This window comes from Balaenoptera physalus (genome assembly GCF_965194825.1).
Source record: "Balaenoptera physalus genome assembly, chromosome: 4".
In the NCBI taxonomy this organism is placed as follows: domain Eukaryota; kingdom Metazoa; phylum Chordata; class Mammalia; order Artiodactyla; family Balaenopteridae; genus Balaenoptera; species Balaenoptera physalus.
The window spans coordinates 90,578,850-90,606,845 of NC_138891.1; the positions used below are offsets into that span (position 1 = coordinate 90,578,850).

Consider the following 27,996-nt stretch of genomic DNA (forward strand, 5'->3'; position numbering starts at 1 on the left):
CTCTCCTAGTAGCAGGGTTGTTCACACTTCCCCTTCATTACTCCATCTGAATGAGGTGAAAACACCTTAGAAGATAAAAGATAAAAACTCCATTTCTTACCAGGGAGACAATATTCCAGCATCCAGAGAGCTCTGCACCCTGAACCTAGTGAGAAAGCAGTGGAATTAGTGTCCCCAAAGGGGCCATGGAGTTGGGAGAACATGCATCTCTGGTAAATAACTGATGATCAAAGAGGACTTCCCCATTCCTTGGCTTTGTATAAGATGTTCACTCTACTCTAAGGTGGGTAGCCTGCCAAAAGGATGAAGTTGAATTTCCTAAAAGCCTGGAAGAATGAGGGCTATGAGTCAAAATTAAGTTGACTTAGAACATAAAAACATATGGAATTTCTTGCACAACCCAGTTGGTGATCATGTAGGATGTCCCCAGCCATACCTTCTGAATTCCAAGTGTTCTCATCTCATCTCAAGGGGAGTTGTGCTCTAGGAACTAGTATAAATACCCCATAATCCCAGTCCCCTCATCTTCCCGAAAGCCTTTACTGAACTTCATTCTGAGCACTATCTAGGCTTCAGAGGCACAAACAGGCACATGAACCAGCTGTGCCCATGAGGCTCACAAGGCTGGTTTTATCCCAGCTCACAGCCTCACGGTTTTGTTTGTTGTGGTCACATCTGCTGCCTTACCATCACCTGTTTCTCTTTTTCAGACAGACTCCTGGCCATAGCCTGGCTCATATTCTTCAAGGGAAGTCATTAGTCGGTCACCAGCTCAGGGAGCCCTTAGGAAGGCCCATATTTCTAATACTGGGAAGATCTGAAAATGCAGACAACACACAACAGCGACTCAGCTAGCTCAGCCTCAGGGATCGGAGCCCATCCCATATGTAGGAGGGACAAAAACAATGAGGGGACATCCAGAAGAGGATTGGTAGTATTTTTATATTCTAGACAAAGAAAAGATTGATCCAAAACAGAAATTATTTTCTAAACTTTACTTTTTCCTTTGTGGGGTATAATCGAAAGTTCAAACCAGAAAGCCATCATGAAGTTTTAAAGTATTTGATTAAAATATTCTTTAACAAAAGTTTATTTAGCAACTGTGGTGTACTAGTCAATTTGGCAAGTTCTAGGCATACAATGATGATGAAGAAATTGTTTCTGCTCTTGGTATTCATCAAATAGTCAGGGAGACATCAATATGATTTCAAAATAATGCAGTAAATGCTGGGTGGAAGGGGTGCCCCAGGTACAATGGCGACCTCAGCAACATCTAACGCAGCATTGATTTAACCACCTGAAAGATGTTATGAAGATGAGAAACAATTTAAGTAAAGTGACTGGCATAAAGCCTCTCACATAGTAGGTAGGCTCTCAATTAGCAGGAACACTATTTTCTCATCAATTGTGTGGACTTGGGGGGACATGGGCCCAGGTCTCAGATGATGATTGAAGATGGAACTTATGCTTCCACTTTCAGTGCCTCTATTACTCTTTTAAAATGTATTTCAAAATATTTGTAAAAGATTTTCCATTTATTGATGAAAACTTAGACTCTGTGACTCTTGTTTCAAAAAAATGAGAGCCTTTGCCTCTTCTTGGACATTTTGGTTTTCGTTTTTTTTTTCTTGCCATGAGATTATAGACAGGCAAATGAGAAGAAACCACCATTTGCCTTAGTGACCTAGAACTAACCATTTTCCTTTGTGTTTTTTCTTATGTTTCTCTGCTCAGAATCACTACCCAAAATTGCTCTATAGCCAATGTGAGGATTAAAAAGTGAACACCTAAATGGTAAGAAAAAGCATGAACATGAGATAGTTGCATAATCTATGCCTGTCTCCTCATTTGTAAAATGGACATAATAATAATACATACCTCATAAGGATATTGAAAGAGTTAAATAGATACTATATATAAAACATTACGTAAATATTAGCTTTAATTGTCTATGTAATCAAATACATTTAAAATGTAATTTTCCAAAGTACTAATTTAGGACCTCGTATATATTAAATGCTCTAGAGTATTATTTATCTTGCCAAAGGTATCATTTCTCCTCTGCTATTGACATTAATCTTTTCTTTCTTGTCTGCACCAAATCATCACTTTTTCTACTACAAACAGTAGTGAATCTGGCAGAATAAGGCCTTCATCAAAAGCAAGGAGATCAAACAAGGAGATGAGGAACTGTACCAGGGATCTGTCCATTTATCATTCTGGAAAAGATAAAGAAGACATTTCTGAAGCATTAACTTATGAGCCTAGAATTCTAAATTACATCATCTATAAATCTAAGCTCCCCCTAAGTGATACTTATACCTGAGTTTGAGAGCTGAAGAATAATGGTGTTTATCTGCTAGGGCTCTGTGGATGGCAGAGATCCCAGAATTAACATTGATAATCAAGACTGCTGAAGAAGCACTGACCACTCTAAATCAATTCCAGGTGTTTTATCTGGTGACAAACTCCGTCTTATAATTCAAACAGAAAGTGAGAGTGCCATCGATGGGTAATTCTCTGGTCATAGTTTGGTTTGCTGGCTTTGGGTGGTTTTAAGGGGGTGGGGGGCGGTATTTCTTTTTCTCCCCTCAGGAAAAGCAATTGTGATTAGCAGGAGTGACTACAGAATGGAAAAATACCTGCCTTGACGATAGGCTTCTGGCCTCTAGTAATTAAAAGCAAATTAAAAATAACATTTTCATTTATCAGATTGACCAAGATGAAAAGAATAAGATTATCTGGTGTTAATGTGGATGTGTAAGGAAATAGGAACTCTCACATACTGCTATTAGGGGTGGAACTGATTTTGCTGTTTCCAGAATAACAATTTGGCAATTTTAAAAAGTTCTTTAAAAGGGAAATATTCTTTAAACCAGCAGTCTCATTTCTAGAAATTTCTCCTGAGGAAACAATTGGACAAGAGCCCCCCAAAATATGACATCGTTCTGTAACACTACCTAAAATAGTGGAAAATATAAACCTAAATAGCCATTAATAGATTAGTTAAATGAATTAAAACCATACAAAAATGGAACACCACACAGAAACTAAAAATAAAGATCAACATTAAATTGTTTAAAAACCAACCTGGGTGTCTCTGGGTGATGAAATTTGGGGTGATTATAGATTTGTTTTCTTTATCAATTTTTGAAATTTTCTAGCAACCAACTGTGATCAATCATTGATCTAACCCCTGAAAGAGCCATTGTGAGGATGAGAAACAATTTAAGTCAGGTGACTGGTATAAAGCCTCCCTCATGGCAGGCTCTCAATTAGCAGGAGCTATTATTATCTTCTCATCAATTAGGTGGACTTGTGGGCACACAGGCCCAGGTCTCAAGAGATGACTGAAGATGGAAATTATGCTTCCACTTTCAGTGCCTCTATTTCTCTTTTAAAACATTTTTCAAAATATTTGTAGAAGATATTCCATTTATTGATGAAAACTTAAATGGCCTTAAATGTGACTCTTGTTTCAAAGGAAATGAGAGCTTCTGCTTCTTCTTGAACTTTTTTTTTCTACAATGGAGTTATAGACAGGCAAATAAGAGGAAACTACCATTTGTCTTAGTGACCTAGAACTAACCATTTTCCTTTGTGTTTTTTCTTATGTTTCTCTGCTCAGAATCACTATCAGAAAGTCCTCTATAGTCAATGTGAGGATTACAAAGCAAACATCTAAATGTTAGGAAAAAGCATGGTATTTGAAACTTATTTTCCTTCATCTTAGAATGTTTATTAAGAAAGTTAAGAAACCACAAGTTTCTATGTGATGCGTGAATCACATTCTAGAAACGTGTAATCTTTCGATAAAAATGGATTCTAGTGATATTTAACAAGGCCGATAGGTCACAGGACACCAATTTCCTGAGCTGAGCTTATTCAATAATGTGAAGGCAAATTAAACAGGAGTATTATCTTGGTAGTCATTAAGAATCATTACGAAGGGTTGACTCTGTCTCTTGATTATTTAAGTTTTCAAAGAATTGGATTCCTCCCTACGTTGCTGACTCTTTCCTTTTTCGATTCTGTTACCTCCCTTCCTTTCTCCAAGCTCCTTCTAGCCTCCTGCTAACCTGCCCTGCACTTGAGCCTGCTTCTTTCTCTGCGATTCACATGCGCGGGCTTCAGGTAAGGACTACAATGGGAGTTAACCATCAGTCGTTCTTCTCACCTGCAGCAGTCTCAGGCCTTCTCTCTGGAGTCTAAAAATAGTCTACTATTGATATTTTCTTTCTACATAAGTAAAACTTTGATCATTAAAAAAAAAGAACTACAGTCAAGCAAAAAAAGTGAAAATGAAAAGCATCTGTAATCTACCACCCAGAAAACCACTGTTATAGTTCCGAACATATCTTTCCAGTGTTTTGCTATGCATCCAAAAGAAATTTTTTACAAAAATTGGATCATAGTCTTATACAGTTTTCTAACCCGATTGCCTTTTCACTTAATCATTATAGAAATCTCTCCATGTCATCCAAAATTCTAGGACACTTTTTCCACTTCAATTTAACAAACATTTCTTTAAAACCATATACAACCCTGTGTTACCTGATAGGGACCAGAGGCGAATCAGACAAAGACAGTTTTGCTTGCAAACACAAAATAAGCACAAACCAGGTGAGTGTAGGGAGGGGGTGGACACGGTGTTATGGAAATAAATACCAGGAGATTAAAGTTTGACCAGAGGCTGGGGAAGGGCTCCTGAAAAACTGCCTTTACCTCATAATCTGAATGCAGGTGTTCCAGTGTATAGATGGACCTATAGACATTATCTGCTCATATTTGAGGCCTCCCCACCTGGCTGGGTCTACCAGGCATTCATATCTATTTTAAAATTATGCTTCATAAGTCCTGTTAGCCATCTGTGTGTAGATAGTCTTGCTTCTTTGCCTCTGTCAATCAAGAGGGTATATGCTTATCTAACAGGTGTCTTCTAGGCCACCAGCCTATGATTAAAAAAGGAATAACATAAGAAAAAAAAGTAACTGAGGATTTCTTCAGTCTGGCCTTAACCTCAGAACTGCCTGCTGAATGCACTGCAGGCACACTGCCTAGGTTCAAACTCCAGCTCTACAAGAGACACTGGGGAAAGTTTCTTTCCCTCTCTAGGCTTCTTTCCTCACCAGTAAAATGGGGGTAATTATTGCACTTCATAAATATGTCATGGGGATCAAGTTAGAAAATTCATGTGATGTCTGGCTTAAATTTAGCATTATTGTTATTATTATTATTATTCATTCATTCATTTAGCTGAAATGGCAGGAAGAGAGAGGAATGGAAGCCTGGTAACTCATAAATTCTACAAGTTCCTAAGTGACTGGTGGTTTCCAGTCACCAAAGTGGTCTCCAGATTGCTCCTAGCATTGCTAGATCGTGGTACCACCGACACCACCACCTGAGAGGCATGGGGCCACTCTCCTGCCAGAATCCAGACCATTTCACTACCTGAAGTTTTTCCATCTGACAAGGAACACTCAGGATAAAAGCACCAAATATTCTTGACATTAAGGAAGCCCCAGAATCCCTTCCCAAACCAATTCTTTCACTATATATCCTGTTTGTTCCCTCCCTCTTCTTCCAAAAGAATCCAGACCCATGATCTCTTTTTTCCATTTCTGCTGTGTTGGTGGGGGGCGGGGGTTGGGCATCCTGTTTACATTATATATTTTCTCTGACAAAATTTAGAAGTCTAATGCCCCTGCTTTTTTCTGTCTACTAAATATCCACCTTTGATTTTATATTTAGAGAAAGGATGGAATGAGGAAAAGAGTGATTTGAAATATCCAATTCAGGATAACATTCTGGATATGAAATTATATAGGAAGTCCCCAATCAAATATTTGAGTTGACAAATCTCTTACCTCTTTAAAAGGGAAAGAATATATTTGTAACTGTAATCATTGGAGTGAAAGTTTTTCTGCTTTGATATGGAGACTTGGGAAAGCAGAAGAGTAGTTTTTAAAGAAAGTATTTTCTTGAGCAGTGGACAGCATATGGGACTTAGAGTGTGGAGAACGGTCTCCTGATTACTGGCTGTGTGACCATTTTTGAGGCTAGGATCCCGATTTCTGGGTCTTGGAGACTTGATCATCAAAAATGATCTCAAAATGCATCAAGTAATACCTGCCAATATCATAGAAACATCATGAGGCTCACATAATATTTGTAAAAGTCGCTTACAAATGTTGAAAGTTTTGCAAAAGTTAATTATTATTATTATTTTTTAAATGAGCTGCCTCTTTCTTACGTATAACATCTTAAGAAGTCCATGGAGGAAATGTTATAAGTGTTGGGGAGGGAAAACGTTTTCCTCTACCCTTTCTGGGTTCTTCTGGCTGGTCTAAGAATTAAATCGACATGAGACAGGTTAACAGGAAAATATCAAATTTAGTTATGTATGTACAGGGGCCTTATAAGAAAAATGAGACCCTGGGACAAGTTAGGCAATTGAGGCTTAATATGCCATCTGAGAGAAGAAGGGAGTAGGGTATTGGGACTTCAAAGGGGAGGAAGGAAATTCACATGGAGATGGAAAAACAAATGTTTGGTAACAAATGTTTGCTGGGCCATGCAGAGACAATGGGACACAGGGAGGACTTTGGGTTCCAGGCTCTGCCGAGCTCCCCATACCACATGTAGCCCGTATTCTTTGTAGGTATCTCTGGGGATAGTGCTTCTCCTGGACCACACTCTTTGTCTAAATTCTTTTAGGTAGTTAAGGGGGGGGGGCGGGTAAAAGAAAGAAGTTCTCGAGTCTTCTGTTTCTTAAAAAATAATCAGCCTAAAATAATCTTCATGCCAAAGAGACATATTTTAAGATGGCAAATTTTGCTCCCCTATGTAAGCCTCCCTCCAACAAATTTCACAAATATTTAGAAAATAAAATATATTCCTTTCAAATTCATTTCATGTATTTTTGTTGCCAATTATTTCTAGGAAGTTTATTTAGTTACAAGTTTATTTCACACAAGTAGCTAAGAATATTACAGATATTTGACTTCACCCATCAGTTAAAGAGAGTTTTTGTGGGGTTTTTTTTGACCTTTCACATTTTAGCATTAGCACTTCTGATGTCATTTCCCTACAGATTCAAGGCTGGGCACAGGAAGCAGATGGCAGGTACAACTGCAGAGCGCTGAAGTCTGGTCTCAGCAAAGCTGGTATCACGGTGACAATTCACTTCCACTGACCTGCAGGTGCTGCTCCTGCTTCGTGACAAATTGCAGTGGAGCGGGAGGAGTATGGGCTTTTGAGTTAGAGTGACCTGACTTCACGGTTTCTATGAGTCTTTTAAATTTAGTTTCCTGGGCTTCCCTGGTGGCGCAGTGGTTGAGAATCTGCCTGCCGATGCAGGGGACACGGGTTCGAGCCCTGGTCTGGGAGGGTCCCACATGCCGCGGAGCAACTAAGCCCATGCGCCAAAACTACTGAGCCTGCGCGTCTGGAGCCTGTGCTCCGCAACAAGAGAGGCCACGATAGTGAGAGGCTCGCGCACCGCGATGAAGAGTGGCCCCCACTCGCCGCAACTGGAGAAAGCCCTCGCACAGAAACGAAGATCCAACACAGCCAGAAATAAATAAATAAATAAATAATTTGGAAAAAAAACAACAACAACCGCTATTTCAGCTTCTTTAAAAAAATAAATAAAATAAATTTAGTTTCCTTATCTTTAAGATGTAGATAATAATTCCTACCTTGCAGCATGTTTGAGGACTAAATAAGGTGAAGAATATTAAGTTCTGTAACAATCCTGGAACTTAGTGATTAAAAAAGAAAAGAATGCTTCCTTTCTTCTTCCTCCTCCACCTCTGGCTGATGCTCTGGTGTCTCCAGCTGAGTCCCCGGCCACCTTGCTGCAGCACAGTGAGGGTCAAATTGGCACCAAGCTCAGTTTGCTGCATGTCCCCTCCTAGGAAGGACCCTGAATTACAAGACGATTTCCTATTATGGTGCTAATTGCTTTGTCGTATGGTATATAGAAAAATGAATTCAAATGTGTGTCTTGATGAATGCCTGCTCATTGAACATGCACCTATTTATCACACGATGGCAATGACAATTTTTCCCAGAAAGAAATGTTTCTGATTTACATACGTGTGGCTGATACATGAAGTGGGTTTTATAAATCACTATGTCATCACCACCTAAAAATGCCCTCTAACTATATTAAAAAGAGCGCATGGCAAGGAGCCTACTATCAAGTTGAATGGAAAGGTCATAAAACCATCAGTTCATTTGACATAAAGCTGATATATTACGTGATAATGCTTCAAGTAGAACCCGGGACCCCATTCATCACACAGGCTGCTCCTCGGCTAGGTTCTGAGCTGTGTGTTAATGAAACGGTCACGCTCGACTCATGCTGCAGATTGCAGTTCCCAGTCAGCCCTGGAAACCTACACACCAGAAACTGTTCCCATTGAAAATACGTTTCATTCAGTAATGAACTTTCCTGGCAGAAATTTACATCAGGATAGAGGTCACACTGCCTCTTGGGGATACAGTGTTCTCGAGTGTAAAAGGTTGGCTAGATCCATGGTTTTCAGTAAGAGAAGCACAGCTTTAAAAGATCCCTAAGTGATTCTGATGCTCAGCCAGAGTTTAGCCTTTTTTCTCCAAGTGTCATTCAAGGACTAACAGCATCGGCATCTGCTGGGAGCTTATTAGAAATGCAGAATCTCAAACCTACAGTATAAGAATCTGAATTTTAACAAGATCCCCAGTGATTCAGCGGACATTAGAATTTGAGCAGCATTAGAATAGTGTTTCACAAACATAGCCTCATATTAACATTGCTTGGCAAGCTTTTAAATATCCCAATGCCCAGCTGCATGACAGACTCAAATCAGAACCCCTAGGTAGAATCCAGGCATCATTTATTTTGCTGTTGTTTTGTTTTTTAACCTCCCCAGGAGATTCTAATATGTAGCACACTTGAGACCCACTAGCGTAGAACCTCATTTACAGTTTACACGTGAGGCTTCAGCTGGAGTCACGAAAGCACGTGATAACGGGAATGCGCAGAATCACCGGCTTAAGGAGGGGGTTTCAAACAATAGCAGGAAGGAGAGGTATTCCTTATGCACTCCTCCTTTGGCCAGGAATCGTCTCATCCTTTCATATATGACTTCAAGACAACCCTGCCAGGTAGGAATTGTTAAATATTTTTGAAATGAGAAAATTGCGGTTCAGAGAGGTAAAGTGATTTGCCCAAGGTTATGTAGTTAGAGAATAGTGTTCATCGCACTCTGAAGCTCATGTTCTGTTATATTACCTTCCCCATCCCAGGTACCATTGCCCCTCTTCCTACTCTGCCCTCCCAGAGTAGATTAGATTTTTTTAAGCAGGAGCATTTTCAGGAGTGATAGGTAGAAATAGGGTGATTGCCAATTCCAGGGTCATCAGAATGGAATGTGAGGAAAGATCCAAACTTGAAGCTTCCTGGGGATAAAATCAATAGAAAACTAGAGGAGCTCAGATCTGCCCAGCTGGATGGTCTGGATTGAGACTTTATCTTATTGTCTTTTCTCCAGTTGACTAAGGCAACCTCCTCAGGAAGTAATGCCCATACTACTATGTGAAATTCAGTACTCACTTAAAAAAAAAAAACAGCTTAATTGAGATATAATTGACATACAATAAACTGCACATATTTATAGCATACAGTTTGATAAGTATTGGTATATACATGCACCCATGAAACTATCACCACAATAATGATCATATCTGCCATCCCCTAAATTTTTCTTTGTGCTTCTTTGTAATACCTCCTTCCTGTTCCTCCATGCTCCCAGGTAGCTAATGATCTGCTCTCTGTCAATATATATATATATATATATATATATATATATATATATATATATATATATATATATATATATATATAAAGTTTTATGGGGAATTCCCTGGCAGTCCAGTGGTTAAGACCCCACGTTTCCATTGCAGGGGGCACAGGTTCGATCCCTGGTTGGGGAACTAATATCCCACATGCCACCTAGCGAGGCCAAAAAAAATAGATATTTTCATTTTCTTTCTTTTTTTTTTTTTTGAATTTTTGAATTTTATTTTATTTATTTTTTATACAGCAGGTTCTTATTAGTTATCCATTTTATACATATTAGTGTATATATGTCAATCCCAATCTTTCTAGAATTTTACACAAATGGAATCATATAATATATATTACATTTTTGTCTGGCTTCTTTCAATAAGCAGAATTATTTTGAGATTATCCAAATTGTTGTATGCATCAAAGATTTGTTCTTTTTATTGTTTATCCATTTAGGTGGTGAGGGGTTGTGATATAATAACAAATATATATTTGCTCTTTGTCTCTAGGTCCTGACACAGAGCTCCTAAAACTCTTGGAATTGTCTGAGTGATAAGTTGCTCAGCATGCTAATGAGATGACTCTTGGCCGAGGGGTCCCTAGATAGCTTTAGGATGGGGGCTGGTCACCAGAAAGACTGAGACATGTTAGAACTTTCAGTGCCCTGACCCCATTCCTTCAGGGATGGGAGAGGGACTGGAGATTGAAGTACTCACCAATAACCAGTGATTTAATTAATTATACCTACATTAAACTCCTTAAGTGACAGGTTCCTAGAGCTGCCCAGTTAGTGAACACACCAAGGTGCTAGAAGGGTACCACACCTAGAGAGGGCATAGAAGCTCCGTGCTCCTCCCCCATACCTTATTCTATTCCACTCTTCCATCTAGCTGTTCCTGAGTTGTATTTCTTATTATAAACGGGTAATAATTGTAAGGAAAGAGCTTTCCAGAGTCCTGTGAACCATTCTAGCAAATTATTGACTCTGAGGAAGGGGTCATGGAAACCCCCAATTTACAGCCAGTCAGTCAGAAATATGGGAGTCCAGGGACTTGTGACTGGCATCTGAAGTTGGTGCAGTCTTGTGGGTCTGAGCTCTTAATCTGTGAGGTCTGTGCTAACTCTACGTAGTTAGTGTCAGAGCCAAACTGAATTGGTAGGACACCCAGTTGGTGTCCAGAGCACGGGAACACTGATTGTTGGTGTGGAAAAACCCCACACATTTGGTGTCAGAAGTACTGTGAGTAAAACTAGCTCAGAGGGACGTTTGGGTTATTTTCAGTTTAAGGGTAATACAAATAGAGTTTCTGTGAACATTAATGTACAAGTCTTTGTATGGATATATGCTTTCATTTCTCTTGGATAAATACCTAGGAGTGAAATGTCTGGGTCATGTAGAAGGTGTTTGTTAAACTTTGTATGAAAATTTCAAACTGTTTTCCAAAGTGACATTTTATATTCCTGAAAGCATCATATGAGAATTCCATATGCTCCACATACTTACCAACACTTGGTATATTCAATCTTTTTAATTTTAGATATTCTCATAAATGTATAGTGGCATGTCATTGTGGTTTTAATTTGCATTTTCCTAATGACGAATGATATTGAGCATCTTTTTGTATACTCATTTGAAGTGTGTGTGTGTGTATCTGTTCTATTATTTTGCCCATTTTTTATGGAATTGTTTGTTTTTCTATTATTGCACTTTGAAAGTTCTCTATATGTACTGGATGAATGTAACTTATGAGATTTGAAAATATTTTTCCCAGTCTATGGCTTGCCTTTCTATTCTCTTAACAACATCTTTTGAAGAGTAGTTCTTACTTTCAGATGAAGTCTAATTTATCAGTTTCTCCTTTTGTGGATTGCCATTTTGGTGTTTATTTAAGAACTCTTTGCCTAACCCAAGGACACAAAAAAATCTCTTCTATATTTTCTTTTAGAATTTTTACAGTCTAAAATATTACACTGAGATCTATGAACCAATGCAAGGTGCAAGGTATGGTTCAAAACTTTTTTTTTATTTGGGTATTTAATTATTCCAGTACCATTTATCGAAAGCACTAGTGTTTTCCACTGAATTGCCTTTAACTTTTGATAAAAACCAATTGTCCATATATGTAAGGCTAGACTCTATTCTGTTCCCATTGATATATTTTTCTACCTTGACATACTACCTCACTGTCTTGATTACTATAGCTTTAAAATTAGTGTAGAATTCAGGTAGTGAAAGTTCTTCACCTTTGTTCTTCTTCAGTGTTGTTTTGCCTATGCTAGGTCCTTTGAATTTCCAAATCAAATTTACAATCAGCTTGTAAATTTCTACCAAAAAAAAAAAGTTAGTTGGGATTTTAATTGAGATTGTGTTGAATTTATAGATCAACTTGGGGAGAATTGAGACCTTAACAATATTGAGTGTTCCAATCCATGAAGATGGTAGTTCTCGTCATATATTTAGGTCATCTGTGTACGAAAAGGGTTTTACTTCTACCTTTCCAAGCTGAATGCCTTTCACTTTTTTTTTTTTTTTTTTTTTGCTTTTTTGCTTTATTTCATTGGCTAGAACATTCAATACAATTTTGAATAGAAGTTGTGACAGCAGACATCCTTGTCTTGTTCCAGAACATAATGGAAAAGCATTTAGTCTTTCACTACTCGGTGTTAACTGTAGGGTTTTTTAATTGATGGTTTTCATCCAATTCAGTAAATTTTCTTCTACTCCTAATTGTTGAATATTTTTATCAAGAATGAATGTTGGCTTATGTCAAATGCTTTTTCTGCATTAAGATGATCATATGGCTTTTCTTCTTATCTATTAATATGATGAATTACACTGATTTAAAAATGCTAACTCATCATTGCATTCCTGGGGTAAACCCCATTTGGTCATGATGCATTATTCTTTTTATATACTGTTACATTACATTTTTTAAAATGCTGTTAACTTTTGTATCCATGTTCATGAGGGACATTGGTCTATAATTTTCTTTTTTTTTTTAATTAATTAATTTATTTATTTCTATTTTTTGCTGTGTTTGGTCTTCGTTTCTGTGCGAGGTCTTTCTCTAGTTGCGGCGAGCGGAGGCCACTCTTCATCATGTTGCGCGGGCCTTTCACTGTCGCAGCCTCTCTTGTTGCGGAGCACAGGCTCCAGACGCGCAGGCTCAGTAGTTGTGGCTCACGGGGCCCGTTGCTCCGCGGCATGTGGGATCTTCCCAGACCAGGGCTCGAACCTGTGTCCCCTGCATTGGCAGGCAGATTCTCAACCACTGTACCACCAGGGAAGCCCAATAATTTTCTTTTCTTGAAGTGTATTTATTGGGTTTGGTATCAGAATAATTCTGGCCTCATAGGATAGATTCAGAAGGATTCATTCTTTAATTTTCTGGAAGAGTTTGTGTATAGGTGATATTATTCTTCCTTAAATATTTGATAGAATTCCCAAGTGAAGTCACATGGGCCTGAAGTTCTCTTAGTGGAAAAAATTATAACTATAAATTTAATTTTTAAAAATAAATATAGGGCTATTTAGGTTATATTTTTTTTCTTGAGTAAGTTTTGGTTGTTTGTGTCATTCAAACAATGTATCCATTTCATCTAAGTTGTTGAACTTATTAGCATAAACTTGTTCCTAGTATTCTCTTATTATTGGTTAATATCTGTAGAAACTATAGTGATATTACCTCTTTCATTCCTGATATTGTCAATCTATGTCTTCTCTCTTTATTTTTCTGATCACTCTGCTAGAGATTTATCAATTTTATTGGTCTTCCCAAAGAAATAACTTCTAGTTTTATTGATTTTCCTCTATTGCTTGTGTTTTCCTTATCATTAGTTTCCATTGTAATCTTTTTAAAATTGAAGTATAGTTGATTTACAATATTGTGTTAGTTTAAGGCATACAGCATACTAATTCAGTATTTTTGCAGATTATACTCCATTATAGATTATTAAAAGATAATGGGTATAATTCCCTGTGCTATACAGTATACCTTGTTGCCTACTTATTTTATATATAGTAATTTGTATCTGTTAATCCCATACTCTTAATTTGTCCCTCCCACATTTCCTCTCACCTTTGGTAACCACAAGTTTGTTTTTTGTATCTGTGAGTCTGTTTCTGTTTTGCAGATACATTCATTTGTATTATTTTTTAGATTCCACATGTAAGTTATATAGTATTTGTCTTTCTCTGACTTATTTCACTAAGCATAATATTCTCTAGGTCTATCAACATTGCTGCAAATGGCAGTATTTTATTCTGTTTTATGGCTGAATAATATTCCATTGTGTGTGTGTGTGTGTGTCTGCATGTATACACACACATACCACATCATATTAATTCAATCATCTATTGATGGGCCCTTGGCTTGCTTCCATGTCTTGGCCACTGTAAATAGTGCTGCTACGAACACTGGGTGCATGTATCTTTTCAAATTAGTGTTCTCATTTTTTCCAAATATATACATAGCAGTGGAATTGCTGGATTATATGGTAGTTCTATTTTTAGTTTTTAAGGCATCTCCATACTGTTTTCTATAGTGGCTACACCAATTTACATTCCCATCAACAGTGTATGAGGGTTCCCATTTCTTCACATCCTCTACAACATTTGTTATTTGTAGACTTTTTGATGATAGCCCTTCTGGCAAGGGTGAGGTGATACCTCATTGTGGTTTTGTTTTCCATTTCTCCAGTTATTAGTGATGCTGAGCATCTTTTCATGTGCCTGTTAGCCATCTGTATGTCTTCTTTGTAAAAGTGTCTATTCATATCTTCTGCCCACTTTTTAAGTGGACTTTTTTTTTCTTTTTGATATTGAGTTGCATGAGCTATTTATATTTCGGATATTAACCCCTTGTCAGTTGTATCATTTGCAAATATTTTCTCCCATTCTCTAGGTTGTCTTTTTGTTCTGTTGATGGTTTCCTTTGCTGTGCAAAAGCCCTTAAGTTTAATTAGGTCCCTTGTGTTTATTTTTGCTTTTGGTTCTTTTGCCTTGGTGATCCAAGAAAATATTGGTGCAATTTATGTCAAAGAGTGTTCTGCCTATGTTCTCTTCTAGGAGTGTTATGGTTTCAGGTCTTACATTTAGGACTTTAAACTATTTTGACTTTATTTTTCTATATGGTGTTAGGGATTGTTCTAATCTCATTGTTTTATATGTGGCTGTCCAGTTTTCCCAGCACCACTTGTTAAAAGACTGTTTTTTCTCCATTGCATATTTTTGCCTCCTTTGTCATAGTTGAATTGACTGTAGGTGCATGGGTTTATTTGTGGGCTCTCTATTCTGTTCCATTGATCTATGTGTCTGTTTTGTGCCAGTACCATACTGTTTTGATTACTGAAGCTTTGTAGTATAATCTGAAATCTGGGAGGGTTATGCCTCCAGCTTTGTTCTTTTTTTCCTCAGGATTGCCTTGGAAATTCAGGGACTTCTGTAGTTCCATATAAATTTTAGAATTATTTTTTCTAGTTCTCTGAAAAATGTCCTGGTTATTTTGATAGGGATTCCATTAAATCTATAGGTTGCTTTGGGTAATATGGCCATTTTAATAATATTAATTCTTCCAATCCAACAGCACAGGATATCTTTCCATTGCTTTGACTCATCTTCAATTTCCTTCATCAATGTTTCAGAGTTTTCAGAGTGTAGGTCTTTCATCTCCTTGGTTAAGTTTATTCCTAGGTATTTTTTGATATGATTTTAAACCAGATTTTTTTACTTTATTTTTCTGATATTTCATTATTAGTGAAATAGAAATGCATCAGATTTCTGTATATTAATCTTGTATACTGCAATATTGCTGAATTCATTTATTAGTTCCAATAATTTTGGGGTGGAAACTTTAGGTTATTTAATTGACTATCATGTCATCTGAAAATAGTTACAGTTTCACCTTTTCCCTTCCAGTCTGGATAGATTTATTTCTTTTTATTTTCTGATTGTTGTGGCTAGCACTTCCAATACTGTGTTAAATAGAAGCAGTGAGAGTAGGCATCCTTGTCTTGTTCCTGAGTTTAGTGAAAAGGCTTTCAGCTTTTCACCATTGAGTATTATGTTGGTTATGGGCTTGACATAAATGACCTTTATTATGTTGAGATATGTTTCCTCTATATCCACTTTGATGAGAGTTTGTATCATGAATGAAAAGTGAATTTTGTCAGTTTTTTTGGCATCTACTGAGATAATCATGTGATTTTTGTCTTTCTTTTTGTGAATGTGGTGTATCACATTGATTGATTTGCGTATGTTGAACCATCTTTGTGACCTCGGAATAAATCCAACTTGATCGTGGTGTATGATTCTTTTTATATATTGTTGGATTCGGCTTGCTAATATTTTGTTGCTTGTTTTTGCATCTGTATTCATAAAAGATATCGGCCTGTAATTTTTTTTTGTAGTGTCTTTGTCTGATTTTGGAATCAGGGTAATGGTGGTCTCGTAGAATGAATCTGGGAGTGTTCCATCCTCTTCAGTTTTTTGGAATAGTTTAGAAGGATAGGTATAAGTTCTCCTTTATATGTTTGGTAGAATTCCCCTGTGAAACTATCCAGTCCTGGACTTTTGTTTGCAGGAAGTTTTTTAAATTACAGATTCAATTTTGCTTCTAGTGATCAGTATGTTCAAATTGTATCCTCTTGACTCAGTCCTGGCAGGCTGTGTTTCTAGAAATTTGTCTATTTCTTCTAGGTTGTCCAATTTGTTGGCATATAAATGTTTATAGTACTCTCTTATGATATTTTTGTGTCTCTATGGTATTGGTTGTTATTTCTCCTCTTTCATTTCTTATTTTGTTTATTTAGGTTCACTCTCTTTTCTTCTGGTGAGCCTGGCTAAATGTCTATCAATTTTGTTTACCTTTTCAAAGAACCAGCTCTTGGTTTCATTGATCTTTTCTATTGTTTTGTTGATCTGTATTTTATTTATTTCCTCTGATCTTTATTATTTCTTTCCTTCTGCTGACTTTGGGCTTTGTTCTTCTTTTTCTAATTCTTTTAGGTGGTAGGTTAGTTTGTTTATTTGAGATTTTTCTTTGTTCTTGAGGAAGGCCTGTATCCCTATGAACTTTGCTCTGAGAACTGCTTTTGCTGCATCCCATAGATTTTGGAGTGTTGTGCTTCCATTTTCATTTGTCTTGTATTTTCTGACTTCCTTTCTGATTTCATTGTTGACCACTGGTTATTTTAGTAGCATGCTGTTTAGTCTCCATTTGTTTGTACTTTTCTCATTTTTCTATATGTAGGTGATTTCTAGTTTCATATTGTTGTGGTCAGAAAAGATGCTTGAAATAATTTCTATCCTAGAGAATGTTCTATGCACACTTGAAAAGAATGTGTATTCTGCTTCTTTTGGATGTAGTGTCCTGTAGATATCAATTAAGTCCAACTGGTCCATTGTGTCATTTAGGACCTCTGTTGCCTTATTGATTTTCTGTCTGGATGACCTGTCCATTGATATAAGTGGGGTGTTTAAGGCCCCTACCCTTATTGTATTATTGTCAATTTCTCCCTTCATGTCTGTTAGTAGTTGCTTTACATTTTAGGTGCTCCTGTATTGGGTGTGATATGCTAGTAAGTATAAATCCTCTTCTTGTATTGATCCCTTTATCATTACATCATGCCCTTCTTTGTCTTTCATTATAGACCTTGTTTTGAAGATTACTTTTTCTGATATACTATTGCTACTCCAGCTTTGTCAATACTGTTTACATGATATCATTTTTCATCCCTTCACTTTCAGTCTGTGCACTTTTCACCCTGAAGTGAGTCTCTCATAGATAGTATATTGAAGGTTCTTGGTTTTTTTATCCAATTAGCCACCCTATGTCTTTTGATTGGAGCATTTAGTCCATTGATATTTAGAGCAATTATCAACAGGTATATACTTACTGCCATTTTATTCCTTGTTTTCCAGTTGTTTTTGTAGTTCTTGTTTGCTCATTTCTTCTCTTTTGCTTTTCCCATTGTGGCTTGATGATTTTCTTTTGTAGTATTCTGAGTTCCTACCTTTTTACTTTTGTGTATCTTTCATAGCCTTTTGATTTGTGGTTTCCATGGGATTCACATATGTTGACCCATAATTATATCTACTTGTTTTAAACTGATAATCATTAAGTTCAAAACCATTCTAAAAGATCTACATTTTTACTCCCCTCTCCCACATTTTGTGTTTTCATTGTCATATATTACATTTTCATGCTGATCACTGTACTGTTTACTGTAGCAACTACAGTTGCTTTTACATTTTTTTGTTTGTTTTTAATCTACATACTGGCTTATATAAGTCATCTTTAATTCTTACTATATATTTGCCTTTCCTATTGGGATTTTTTTTTTCCTATTAGGATTTTCCTTTTACTATAGATTCTTACTTCTTTTCCATTTAGAGTAGAGCCTTCAACATTTCTTTTAGGGTAGTTTTAGTGTTATTGAATTCTTTTAGTTTTTGCTGAGAAATTCTTTATCTCACCTATTCTAAATGATAACCTTGCTAGGTAAAGCATCCTAGGTTGCAGGTTTTTCCCTTTCAGTACTTTGAATATATCATGCCACTCCCATCTGGCCTGCAAAGGTTCTGCAGAGAAATCAGCTGATAGCATTATGGGGGTTCCATTGTATATGACTCTTTATTTCTCTCTTGCTGCCTTTAGAATTCTCTCTTTATTGTTAACTTTTACCATTTTAATTTTGATATTTCTTGGTGTTGGTCTGTTTGGATTCATCTTGTTTGGGAACTTTTGTGCTTCCTGTGCCTGAATATCTATTTCCTTCTTTAGGTTTGGGAAGTTTCCAGCCATAATTTCTTCAAATACATTTTGATCCCCTTCTCTCTCTCTTCTCCTTCTAGAACCCCTATAAAGATGATGTTGCCATGTTTTATATTATCACATAGATCTTGTATGTTGCTTTCATTTTTTTTATGTCATTCTGTCTGCTGTTCCGATTGGATGATTTCCATTATTCTGTCTTCCAGATCACTTATGTGTTCTTCTGTGTCATTTTCTCTGCTTTCATTGCTTCTAGAGTGCTTTTTATCTCAGAAAGTGGATTATCTATTTTGATTGGGTCCTCTTTATAGTTTCTAGTTCTGTGTTAAAATGATCTGTGCTTAGACGGATTTTCTCTCATAATTAGGTTAGTGTTTTTATTACCAACTTCTTGAAATCATTGTCTGATAGACAGATTGTCTCTGTTTCATTATTTATTTTTTCAGGGCTTTTCTTTTGCTCTTTCAGCTGGGAGTAGTTCCTCTGCCTTTTCATTTTACTTAACTTTCTCTGTCTCTATGAATTTAGGTAAAACAGTTATCTACTGTGATCTTGAAAGAATGTTTTTCTGTGGGAGCATCCCTATGTAGACTGTGTATGCCCAGTGTCTTTGGTGCTGGATTTGATGTGAATGCCAGCCCCATATTTTCTCACAGTGTGCTGGCCACTATCACCTCAATAGCAGGTGTGGCTGGTGTTGGAGGATGTAGAGAATTTGAGGGGTGTGAGGTGAGACTTCTCCTCTACTCAGTGGCAGTTGCCGCCCTTTTATGGGTGGGGTCTTCTCCTAAGTTGTTGGAACAGATGCCCTGAGGGTTGGGCTTGGGCTGGCTATGTTCCCTTTAAGTGTGTGTTTTTACTTCTCCCCACACTGGGGCCTTTGCCCCAAAGGAGAAGAGTGCTTAGTAAGTGTGGCTCATGTGCCTACAGAGGTCTGATGTGCTGCCTGTGTAGGCATCTGTGGCTCTGCTCAGACGAAGACCAGGGTTGCATCTCTTTCCTTATTGTGGTTGTCCCAGATCTAGTGCAAGGTCATGGTGTGGAGTGAGCAGGGCTGGAGTGTTTGCTTGGCTGACACTGGGGATCTTGGCATTGTGCTTGCAGGAATTGAAGCAGCTGGGCTGCCATCAGAAGTCTGGGCTATTTCTGGGGTGTTGTTTGAGTAAGCACCAAAAATGGCTGCTTCTGCCCCAGTTGAACCATACTCCAGGCCCCTGGGTCACCTCTGTTTCCCTAGATTGAGTCTTTTCCCAGGACCTGGCTGCCCTAGATCCAGTGCCAAGCTATGACATGGAATGAGTGGGGCCAGGGTGTTCACTCAGCTCAGATTGGGGAACATGGCAAGGCAGCGACCTCTAGGGCAGACCTCCCTCTGCCCTGTCGGGTGTCAAGCCAGCACCTGTGTACCCCTCATGAATGGAATCTAAGCTTCTCCAGCCTTTCTATCTGTCCCAGCAGTTCTCCAAGCAGCCAAGGGGGCTTATCTCCTCCTCACAGGAACCCAGGACTGGGATGTCCAGTCTGTGGCTCAACTCATTCAATACCCAGTGTGAATGTCCTCCCGTGTGATCTCCCTTTTCCTCTTAATCTCCTCCCGGGTTGCAGGTCCTGACCTGATGCTTTTCTTTCCATCGTACTCAATTATGTGGAAATCTTCCCTGCAACCTTGGTTGTATAGTTCTGCCAGTTTCCAGTTAGTTTTCCATGAAAATTGTTCCACATGTAGATGTATTTTTTCTGTGTTTGTGGGAGGGAGGTGACCTCCACCTCCTCTTACTCTGCCATCTTGATCCCCCTCTCCATTGTAATTATTATTTCCTTTTTCTCTCTTATTTTAGATTTGTTTGTTCTTCTCTTTCTAATTTTTTAAGGTAGAGGCTGAGGTCATTGATTGGATACCGTTCTTCTGTTATATGCCTTTAGTGCTCTAAATTTCCCTCTGAGCACTGAATTAGTCCTTAGCATCAGTATTTCAACATTTCACTAATTTTTATATGCTGTATTTTTATTTTTATTCAGTACAAAATACTATCTATTTTTTGTCTCCCTCTTTTGGTTGACCTATGGGTGACTAAACCCTTTAGTTTCTAAATATATGAGGTTTTCCTGATATCTTTCTGTTATGGATTTCTAATTTAATTTCATTGTGATCATAAAGCATACTGTGTATAACTTGAATTCTCTTTGAGAACTTGTTTTATGGCCAAGAATATGGTCTGTTTTTGTAATTTAACACACTCCTGAGGTGAAACCATTCTGAGTAGTTTTTCCCATGCCCTCTGAATTGTGTATTCCTCTACTCAAGATGGTGGGAAAAGGCACTATTCCAAGCCCTGTATTAGCCTTGCTGATTATTCCACCTAATTTTTTCAGGTTTTTTTCCCTCTAGTTTTGGATTCTTTCCTCAGATGCATAAACTGTTTTTCAACTGAATTCTCAATAAGAACCCTCTGTAGACCTCTGAAATCCTCTCCCTGTGTATCTCTTACCTCTCCAGCATTCTGATCTGCAGGATCCAGCTGCCTATGCTGCAGTGGACTCCCAGCTCTATCCCCTCAAGCAGGGAGTTTGCCAGGCTGTATCTAGGCTTCCCTTCCCCAGAGCATAGAATTGAAACTCTTTCTAGGCAGTAAGATAGGGAAATTATAGAATTTACATTGTTTGTTGGCCATATTTCAGCAGTCAGTCTTTCATTGTTTGATGTCTTAAGTACTGTTGTTGAATATATATTTAGTTTTATTGGACAAGAGGATAAATCCAGTCTTCTTACTCCATCTTTGCTGGAAGCAGATGTTCACTTTGCACAGTTTTTGAGAAAGTTTTCTCTTTCCTACTGTATTAGTCAGTGTTCTCCAGAGAAATAGACCCAATAGGGTGAGTGAGTGAGTGTCTGAGTGTGTGTGCACACACGTGTGTGTGGGTATGAGAGAGAGAGAGATTTTAAGAAATTGGCTCATGTCTCTCATGACTGTAAAGGCTGGGAGGTCCAAAATCTGCACAGTAGGCTGACAGGCTGGAGACCCAGGGAAAAGTTGATGTTTCAGTTCAAGTCCAAAGAAAAACTGCAAGCAGAATCCCCTCTTCCTCAAGAGAGTCAGTCTTTTTTTCTAAGGGCTTCACTTGATTAGATGATGCTCACTCACGTGGGTTAATCTGCTTTAGTCAAAGTTTATTGACTTAAATATTAATCTCATCAAGGTACCTTCAAACCAACATCTAGGCTAGTGTTTGACCAAATATCTGGCTACTGCATCCTAGCCAAGTTGACACATAAAATTAACCATTACACCTACTAATGAGACTACTTATTCTATATAAATTTCTTGTGTAAACTTCTATTTTCTCATGCTTAAATCTTAGCATTACTGGATAAAGAGTTAAAAGTCCTGTAAGCCTGGATCCAGCTTCATAGTAAGGTCAACATCTCCAGTTCAAGTCCTGCCCAATCCTATCTTTCTTCATCTTCTTAATTTGTCCATTTTGTCACAAACTCAGAAAGCTTTGAGAATTAGCCCATCTCAATTATTGCATTCTATGTCCAAATATATAGAGTATTTTATATGTGAATGATACAGTGGTCTTGGAGATTATCTATTCTTCTCTTATGACCCCAGCAGTTTAATATACCTCTTTTGGTGTGAGTAGAAAATTGATGGAGCAAGAACCTGGAGGCAATAACTGAATTAAAACACATTTAAAACATGCCCTAGGAATTGGAGTATCAGGATTAAATAACCTCAGAAATCCAAAATAATAGGGGTTCTAAAGGACTCAATGGAAGAAGTTATTGGAGTGGTGAATAAGAGTGGATGTCTCTGATTTGGTTATGAATAGGAGTAGGAAGCACGTGATGAAATATCACATTTTATTGGTTTATTGACCAACTGGAGAACCAGGATTGTTAGGAGCCTTGAAATCACGTCATATATGGATGAGTAATAGAACTGAAGATCCTTATTACGTAGAAGAGAGGATGTAGAAAAGGGTTCATAATAGCTATCTTATCACAGTTGATAACAAAAAACTGTCCTGTGGAAGGAGCTGAAGTTCTCTTTTATATACTCTCATAAATAAGAAATAGGATAGTACCAACAATCTGTGAAAGTTACATGGCTGTCTTGGGCTTGAGATAAAGAAAGACTTTTCAACTATTAGGATTATACAACAATGGAGAATGCTGTCATTTGAGGTAGAAAGTCCCCTATTACTAGAAGTGCCTGAGTAGAGGCTAGATAACCTGTGTCAGCAGTATCAGAGTCTTTAATGCAAGAATTCTGTTGTATATTGAAATCTGGAAATTGGAAGGTGAACTGTGTGGGCTTGTGAGCAGTATGTACATGAGCTGGGATAGAAAACACCCTGGAAGAGGCATATCTCATTCAAGGACTATGCCAGATAAATCATATTCCTTAGTTTAAAATAATTTTTAAGCACAAACTACTATAAATAAAAATGTTAACAGTCATGATTGGGTGAATTATGAATTTTTTTTTCCTTCTGTTTTTCTGTGTTGTAGCTTTTTGCCATTCTCATTCTGCATTTTTTGCCTTAGTTTTTATTAAAATATGACATAAGTATTGCAAAGTACATACAACTTAGATGTACAGTTCAAGATACATAGATCATTACATAAATTTCAGACTCTTTCCTAATGCCCATCCCCAGACATGCCCTTTCTATCAGATATAGTTTATCTTCTCTTTTGGACTTTGTTTAAAGGTAGTCATACAGTATGTATTCATTTTTATCTGTATTTAATTTATTCAAAATTATGTCTACATGGTTTATCCCTATTGTTGTGGGAGGAAGTAGTTCTTTCTAATTGCTTTATAGTACTCCATTGTAAGAATCTATGATTTCTCCATCCTGTTGTTGATGGGTTATTTCCAGTTTATAGCTATTATGAATAATATTGTTATGAACATACCTACACATGTATTTTGATGTACATTTGCACATATTTATATTGTGTCTATCTATCTATTATAGAATAGGTCATTTCTTAGCTTTGATAGATCTTGCAAATCAGTTTTACAAAGTGGTTATGTCAGGATATCAAGATGGCAGAGTAGGAGGATGCTGAGCTCACCTCCCTACACAAACACATCAAAAATACATCTACATGTGGAGCAACTCTCACTGAAAACAGACAGGAGACTGGCAGAGTCTTATATAACCAAGTCTGTAAAGAAAGATCCACATGGAGTAAGGGAAGAGAAGTGATCAGGTTGGGATCTGTGCCCCTAGGAGGGGACATATAAGAGGAGGGGGATTACACAAACCACATATTGGGCACCCCAGCCCTGAAGTGTGACATTGGAAGATGAGTCCCCTCAGCTGGTTTAAAAACCAGTGGGACTAACCAGAGGGCTGTGAGATTCCTAGACTCTGCTTGTGCTGAGCAGGCACACACTTGCTTACTACTCCTGGGAACAAGGCAGAGAAAGAAGATTGAAACTGCCCAGGACTCTGGCCAGTTTCCAATGACCACTCCAGTAAATGCCTGGGCCCCTGCCAAGCACCTGCTCTGGCACCTCTAGCTCCGATGCATCTCCACACTAATGCAAAGACTACGATTGCTGAAGAGGGTACGTGATTGACAGGCAGAGCCAACTAGGACCCAGCACTGCATCTGAAAAAGGAGAGGGCAGCCATTACTGGCTTCCATAGAGGCAGCAGATGGGGATCAGGCTGGAGCTCTCATTGGTGTGCCAGGACTGTCCCAGTGTGTACCCTGACATGACCCAAGTGCCCACTCTTGCTCCTCTGGCTCCAGCCCAACTCCCTCCTAGGGTGAAGGCTGTCATTGCCAGGGAGAGTGTGTAACTGTGGGGGACAGAGCTGGTTAGGACCTGACACTGCAACTGAATGGAGCAAGGGCAGGCATTACCAGTGCTGGCAGAGGTGGTGGATTGGGAACTGTTTTGAGCTCTGAATTGTTTTCTGGGACCACACCAGTGCACATCCCAGCCCTCACTGGGAACCTGCTCTGGCCCCTCTTGCTCCAGTACTGCTCCCCTCTGGGGTGAAGGTATCATTGCTAGGAGTGGAGAGACCACACACTTAGAGGGAATGGAAAGAGCTTGGAACCAATCATCAGGGCTTTTGCTCTAGCACTTTGGCACCCACTCCTGGCCCCAATAGGGTGGTAACAGCCACTGAGCATGGAAGAAGCCCTGGCTCATACCTGGCTCTGTCTCTGGCTCTGGCCCCTCCATCTCCAGCCTCACTTCCCAACAAGGTAATAGCGGCTACCTGGGAGAAGAAATGACCCATGAACCCTTCAGATCAAGCTTTCCCACCAAAGTCATTGGACACACACAGACTCCATAGGGATGCTCCCACACAAGGTCACGCCTTTATGATTGGGATAGGTAACTATTTCACCCAATTTCATAGAGACAGAGAAAGTTAAGCAAAATGAGAAGACAGAGGAATTTGTTCCAAACAAAAGAACAAGAAAAGACCCCTTGAAACAGAGATAAACAATTTAATAGATAAAGAGGTCAAAGCATTAGTAGTAATAATGCTAACTGAACTAGAGAAAAGAATAGATGAACACACTGAGAATTTTAACAAGGAACTAGAAAATATTAAAAAGAATGGAAGTCAGAGCTGAATAATACAATAACAGAAATTTTAAAAAACACACTAGAAGGAATTAACAGCAGATGAAGTGATACAGAAGAAAGCATAAGTGATCTGGAAGAAGAATGCATAAGTGATCTGGAAGATAGAATAATGGATATCACTCATGCAGAACAGCAAAAAGAAAAACAACAAAAAAATGAGACAGTTTAAGGGAATTCTGGGAAAACATCAAGCATACTAACATTCTCATTATAGGGGTCCCAGAAGGAGAAGAGAGAGAGGGGTCAAAAACGTATATGATGAAATTATGGCTGAAAATTTCCCAAACCTGAAGAAGGAAACAGACATCCAGGTACAGGAATCACAGAGAGTCCCAAACAAGATGAACCCATAGAGACCAACACTAAGACGTATCATAATTAAAATGGTAAAAGTTAAAGAGAGAATTCTAAAGCAAGAGGAAAACAAAGAGTTACATACAAGAGAACCCCCATAAGGCTATCAGCTGATTTTTCTGTAGAAACTTTGCAGGCCAGAGGGAGTGGCATGATATATTTAAAATGTTGAAAGGGAAAACCTACAACCTCAGATACTCAGTAAGATTATCATTCAGAATTGAAGGAGAGATAAAGAACTTCTCAGACAAGCCAAATCTAAGAGTTCATCAATACTAAACCAACCCTAAAAGGAAATAGTAAAATGTCTTCTCTAGGTGGAAGAGAAAACACTACAACAAGAAGAATTTATAGGAAAGGAAAAATCCCACTAGTAAAGGTAAATACATAGTAAAGGCTAGTATGAAGATTTAAAAGACAAAAATTGTAAAATCAAGTATAACTAAAATAAGCAGTAAAGAAATATACATGAAGATGTAAAATATGACATCAAAAACACAAAATGTGGGGGAGGGGAGTAAAATAAAAGTAGATCTTTTAGAATGTGTTTGAACTTAAATAACTTTCAGTTTAAAACGGGTAGATATAGTCAGGGGTCAACATATATGTACCTCATGGTAATCACAAATCAAAAACCTACAATAGATACACAAAAACTAGAAAGAAAGGCACATAAGATAGCACTAAAGAAAATCATCAAACCATAAGGGAAGAAACTAAAAGAAGAAAAACTAGAAGGATTACAAAAAGGTAACAAAACGGTAATAACTACATTCCTATCAATAATCACTTTAAATGTCAATGGACCAAATGCTCCAAAAAGAAGACACAAGGATGATTTGGATAAAAAAGAAGACCCACTTATAAGCTGTTTATAAGAGACTCACGTCAGTGCTAAAGACATACAGACTCAAAGTAAAGGGGATGAAAAAAGATATTTCATGCAAATGGAACCAACAAGAAAGCTGTGGTAGCAATACTCCTATCAGAGAAAGTAATCTTTAAAACAAATTCTATAACAAAAAACAAGAATGGAATTATATAATGATGAAGGGATCAATACAAGAAGAAGATATAACATTCATTAATATATGTACCTAATATAGGAGCACCTATATATATAAAGAAAATGTTAACAGATAAAGAGATAAATTGACCATAATACAATTACAGTAGGAGACTTTAACACCCCACTTACATCAATGGACAGAGCATCCAGACAGAAAATCAATAAGGAAACAGTAGTCTTAAATGAAACCTTAGAACAGTTGGACTTAATAAATATCTACAGGACATTCCATCCAAAAACAGCAGGATATACATTCTTTTCAAGTGTGCATGGAACATTCTCCAGGATAGATCATATGCTAGGCCACAAAACAAGTGTCAACAAATTTAAGAGGATAGAAATTATATCAAGCATTTTTTCTGACCACAACGGTATGAAACTGCAAATCAATTACAGGAAGAAAAATGAGAAAAACACAAACATGTGGAGACTAAACAACAAGCTATTAAAAAAAGCAATGGGTCATAGGTCAATGAAGAAATAAAGAGGAAATCAGAAAATACCTTGAGACAAATGAAAAGAAAAACATAACTTTCTGTTCTATGGGATGCAGCAAAAGCAGTTATAAGAGGGAATTTAATAGCAATACAGGCTTACTTCAAGAAACAAGAAAAGTCTCAAATAAGCAACCTAACCTAACATCTAACGTCATTAGAAAATGAAAAACAAACAAAGCCCAAAGTCAGCAGAAGGAAGGAAATAATAAAAATCAGAGAGGAAATAATTAGAAATGAAAAAAAAAAAGAGAGAGAGAGAGAGAAATATAGAAAAGATAACTGAAAGCAAGAGCTAATTTTTTGAAAAGATAAGCAAAATTCATAAGCGTTTAGTTAGGCTCATGAAGAAAAAAAAGGACACAAATAAACAAAATAAGAAATGAAAGAGGAGAAATTATAACCAATTTGACAGATATAAAAATATTGTAAGAGAATACTACAAACAGTTATATGCCAACAAATTGGACAACCTAGAAGAAATGGATAAATTTCTGGAAACATATGATCTTCCAAGACTGAATCAGGAAGAAATAGACAGTCTGAACAGACCGATCACTAGTAATGAAACTGAATTAGGAATGCCAGTAAACAAAAGCCCAGCACTGGACAGCTTCACAGGGAAATTCTACCAAGTATATAAAGATGAGCTAATACCCATTCTTCTCAAGCTATTCCAAAAAATTAAAGAAGGAACACTTCCCAATTCATTCTGTGAGGCCTCCACTACCCTGATACTGAACTAGAAAAAGACACTACAAAAAAGGAGAAAATCATAGACCAATATCTCTGATGAATATAGCTGCAAAAATCCTCAACAAAGTATTAGCAAACCAAA

General features: G+C 37.6%; 1 long non-coding RNA gene across 2 annotated transcripts in view; it reads left to right on the forward strand.

Moving 5' to 3' along the window:
- LOC309660141 overlaps positions 1-27,996 on the forward strand; it is a 106,017-nt gene that overhangs the window by 14,586 nt on the left and 63,435 nt on the right. The window contains exons 2-3 of one of the 2 annotated variants that reach the window (XR_014263195.1): positions 1,735-1,794; positions 4,058-9,153. This is a non-coding gene — a long non-coding RNA (uncharacterized lncRNA). Of the gene's footprint in view, positions 1-1,734; positions 1,795-4,057; positions 9,305-27,996 lie in introns of those variants that run through there. The other variant, XR_014263196.1, reaches the window with a different exon arrangement.